Genomic DNA, 5,000 nt, shown 5'->3' on the forward strand with positions numbered 1-5,000 from the left:
CAGAGGGTGTTGTGTTAATGCCAGGTTCAAAGACTATGGTAAAAGTCAAGTTGAGGGAAGTGAGGAAACCTGCGTATGTGTGAATTGTTGAGGGCAGGGAGAAGCTAAGAGGGATTACTAGCACGGCATCAGTGACCAGTGTATAAAAAACTGGGGTTACATGGTTAGAATTATTAAACTGTAATGATACAGTTAGGAAATACCAAAGGAATACCTATGTGTTAGATCTCCCAGATTGGAGTAGTGACCGTGGTTCAGTGACTATCGTAGAGGGAAAATCTGAGTTTTCAGTGGCGGAAATGCCATCAAGGAAACTAATATTTTGAGAACATTTAGCTAATGCGGATTATAGTGAGCATGTTGAAGCGGTAAGCGAGCTCTTGGCAGAATTTGGGGATACAGTAGCCTTACAAGGTGATAAACTGGGATTGACTACTATGTTAAAGCATAAGGTAAATTTGGAGCTTGGCACTAAACCTATTTATATTCCTGCATATTGCATATCTTTCAAAATCAGAGAACAGTTAGAGAAAGAGGTCAATAAATGGGAAGAAGGAATCATTAGGCCTAGTGTGTCCCCATACAACTTCCCTTGTTAGCAGTGCCTAAGAAGGACAGTTCTGTCCGTGTATGCGGTGATTTTAGACATTTAAATGAAAAGACAATTCCTGACTGTTATCCAGTCGCGTACATACCAGATCTTTTTGTAGAAATCGGGGGGACATAATATTTATAGCTCAATTGATTTAGCGCAGGGTTTTCTGCAGGTTCCTCTTAGTGAAAGTAGTAAGGAATATACAGCTTTTTCATTGCCCAAGGGGCACTATGAATTTACTAGGTTGGTAAATACAGTCTTGCACGGGTTATTGGGTAAAAATGTTTTTGTATATATGGATGCTATTTGGTAGCAACAGACACGATCATGAAACACCTGGAAGTGCTAACAGAAGTACTTAAGAGGCTTAGATTAGCGGGGTTGAAAATTAAGCTAGCTAAGTGTTCATTCGTGAAAAAGCAAATCACATATCTAGGCCATGTCATATCCAAGGAGGGGGTTAGAGTAAATGACGATAAAGTCAAAGCAATAGCGAATTTTCACACCCTGAGATCAAAGAAAGAGATTAAGTCATTCCTGGGTATTGCCGGTTTCTTCAGGAGGTTTGTGAAAGGGTTTTCTAATATAGCAGCTCCCTTAACAGATATATTGCGGGAAGACGTTCAATTTCAATGCGGGAAACCCCAGTCTGAGAGTTTTCAAAAGCTTAAGGACGTGTTAATGAATCCACCCGTTCTGAAGTTTTCAGATTTCAGCAAACCATTCACATTAGTGACCGATGCTAGCCAGGAGGGTATAGGTGCTTGCCTTATGCAAAGTTTGATGGAAAATTCCATCCCATAGCCTTTCATAGCAGAAAGTTTAGGACAAAGGGCAGCAATAAGAGATCAATGGCTACCATAGATAAAGAAGCCTTTGCAATAGTATCAAGTTAGGTTCATTTTAAAATGCTACTGATGGGGAATAAAGTAGAAGTCCTTACAGACCACAAGCCATTATTAGATCTTTTTAATAAGCCAGATTTGTTGCCTAAAAGAGCTTAATGGTTTCTAACTATAAGAGTTTTGATGCAAAGCTCAAATATATAGAAGGCAAATTGAATGTAGTTGCGGATGCCCTTAGCAGAAGTTTTTATGACCCGGAAGGATTTCAAGTTGCGCAAGTCACTAGCGAGTCTATACAATGGGATACGAGTCTCATAGAGCAAAGGCAGGATGAAGATGAGATTCTGGCAGATGCAAAAGCGTTTCTTAGAGGGGAATTAGTCAGGAAACGTTATAAGTTGCCTTTTTCGGTTTTAGAGTTAGAAGGTAATCTATTTGTCAGGAAAATTAAATATAAATTGAGAACTAGTGAAAGTAAAGGAGAGACGACACAGATCATAATTCCGAAAATCCTAATTCCAGTGATTTTGGATATAGTACATTGCAGGTTCGGTAGTCCGCACTTGGGGATAGAAAAAACGTATAATGAGGTGCGTGCTAAATACATTTGGAAAAACATGGGAAAAGATGTGGAAAATTTTGTGAAAAACTGTACAGTATGCAATGCATGCAAACCTGCAAGGATAACTTCATGCAAATTAGGGTCACATCTGATACCAAGTAGACCTTTTCAGAGAATACATATGGATATCCTAGGGAATTTTTGTGAGTCTAGATATGCGAATAAGTACTTGTTAGTAATAATAGATGAACTTACGAGGATACTAGAAATGTTTCCACTTAAGCATAAAACGGTTGAAGAAGTAGCTTTCAATGGTATCTTTTGCAGATATGGCTCACCCGAGGTTCTATTGACCGACAGTGGTAGAGAATTTGTAAACAAAACTTTAGAATGTTTAGCGGAAGTCATTGGGATACAGAAAGTAACAATTATTCCATACAGACCTGAAGCTAATGGGTTGTGTGAATGAGCAAACAGGAAAGTGCTTGAAGCTCTCAGGAAGACTGTAGGTGGTAATGATAAGAATTGGGACAGATATATTGATATTGTTAGACATAGTATGAACACTATGGTTAGTGATACCATTAAAATGTCTCCATTTGAAGCTTTGTTTGGTTGCCCAGCACGAGGCACATTTGATCTGTTAAGTATACCTCATCGGGGGGAGGATACGAAATCTACAGCAAGAGAGAGACATACTTGTCTCAGCCGCAATCTCGAGGCCGTGACTCGAGAGATAGCAGAGAGAAGTAATAGCAAAACATCTGATCCCAAGATCAATGTCAGAGACATGGTATATTTAAAAATCAACGTGAGAAATGAGCTAAACTACAAATTGGGTCTGAAATTTGAGGGTCCTTTTAGAATCATTGAGGAAAAGATTGGAAACAAATTTGCAGTCTTAGAAGAAAAAACAGGTTGGTCGAAATTAACACATATCAAAACTGGAAGAGTTGGTTGTGGTAACTAATATAATGTCGCACAGTTGCATTTTTTTGTCTGGTTTTTGCAAATTGATAGTGAAATGTGTCTAATATTTTTTTTTCTCTTTCATTTCTTCTACTATTTTTCTTATTATGCACAAACTGCGGCATTTTGGCATAAGATTAAGAGGTAAATATTTTACGTGGAAAGATGGTTTGAAAATATGGTGAATTTCTGTTAACCTGAGAAATATGATGATAAACATGTGGTAGTTCCTGTGTGTATGGGGTTTCCGTTCTGAATTTTTGTGTTTTTTTTTTTGGCTGGTGGATTTTTTGGGGGGCTGAGTTTTTCTTTGTGGTTATAATCTTTGGTGGTGGTTTTACTTGTGGTTAAATTTTTTTGGCGGTGATCTGAGCTTTTACGAGCCAAGAGGGGGTTATTGGGGTTTTATGGGTTTCGGTGAAGAGGTTGTATTTTATTTCACCAATGGTTATATTTGGCGCTATATAATGGGTGAATTGTGGTTTTCTGTGGTTTATATCGCAACAAGGTAGTTATGCGGTTTTATACACTTGTGGTAGTATCATGGATGAGTTATGTTTTCAAGGACAATTTTTGGTTACCTTTCGTGATATCCTAAGGATAATTTTGTGAAATGTGGTTATATAGTGTCAGTACAGAATTTTTGGGCTATTTGGAGAATAATGATTTCTGAGGTTGCAAGTCTGACTAGACAAATCTATAGTGCGATTCGAGCACATGAGGTACTCACTGGTGGATTTTTGCTGATAATGCTGTGATGAGTCCAGTTGCTGATTTTTCCTTTCGGAGTTAATTACTCGGAGATTTGCACTGTTTTCAGAGATGTTGATTATGAAATTCCACGGAGATGTATGTAAGGGGTCAATTCCGGTCGATGAGATATGTTGCTGTAGCAAATTCCGTAACAATACATGCTGCATTTATGGGGAAAATGCTGGATTATATATATATGTTTTTTTTTCTCTGTGTACGTTTTGTAACGGGGAAAGTTCAATTATTATTATTGTGATTATTATCATTTTTTTTCTTTTCCTATGAGAGATGTTCGTAATCGGGGTTAAGCTATATATAGCATTTCTTTTTTAGACAGGAGGTATAATTTATCAGGGTATATGAGTTAGATAGAAGGGGTGTTCAGCATTATATTTCATGGAGGTTAATTACATGAACAGTGAAAGGGTTTTGCTGTTGGACATTATGGTTTTTTTTGATAGCATGTTTGGCAAATATAGGATTACTTGTGAGGATTCAGTGGGTAAAAATCAAATCTTGTTTAGTGAGGAATTTTTAATAATTGACCATGAGATTGGGTATATTAGTTAATGAAAGATTTGTATGGTAAAGCAAGACTTTAGTTATCTTATGATCAAGTAGACTTTTCAAATTCGGACACACAATGACTTTAGAGAATTCCCAACTTCACATGATGGTGACGATGGAAACGGCTTGGGTCTACAGTACCAGAGGTCGAATCTACACACTAGTGGCGATGCTATGGATCGCCTTTGCAATGAATGAGATGTCGTTGGTGGATCGTCTCAGGATATGTTCTGGGACAAATCAGGAGTCTACAATCTTCTACGAGGCGTGTGCGAGATGCACTTACATGGAAGTCACGGGATATTTCCTTGACAATGAGGTGGTAGCCACGTTTCCTTCATTAGAAAACATCGAATCTACAGTTTGGCGACAAGGGGCTGTTGGATACACTTACGAGGGTTGCAGACATTGAATAATGGCGCGTGTTGAATTGCTGAATTGGTTCACGTGTTCAGCCTGGGTTTAGAGACGGATGAATTCTTCTTCGGCGAGCGCTACACAATTCCAGTGGTTATGTTTATGATATCCATAGTGATAGTCGAAATATGTGTTATGAGGGCTATCTTGCAAACATTATGACCATTATATACTAGTTGCTGATGCGGTGTGTGACAGGAGTGCACAAAGGACATAGGTGGCCGAGCCATCATAAAAGCGGGTGTGGCAGTGAATTGTTAGATCTCAGCTTTCTCCGCTTAGTGATAAGAGA

The sequence above is a fragment of the Macrobrachium nipponense genome, chromosome 18 (genome assembly GCF_015104395.2).
Source record: "Macrobrachium nipponense isolate FS-2020 chromosome 18, ASM1510439v2, whole genome shotgun sequence".
In the NCBI taxonomy this organism is placed as follows: domain Eukaryota; kingdom Metazoa; phylum Arthropoda; class Malacostraca; order Decapoda; family Palaemonidae; genus Macrobrachium; species Macrobrachium nipponense.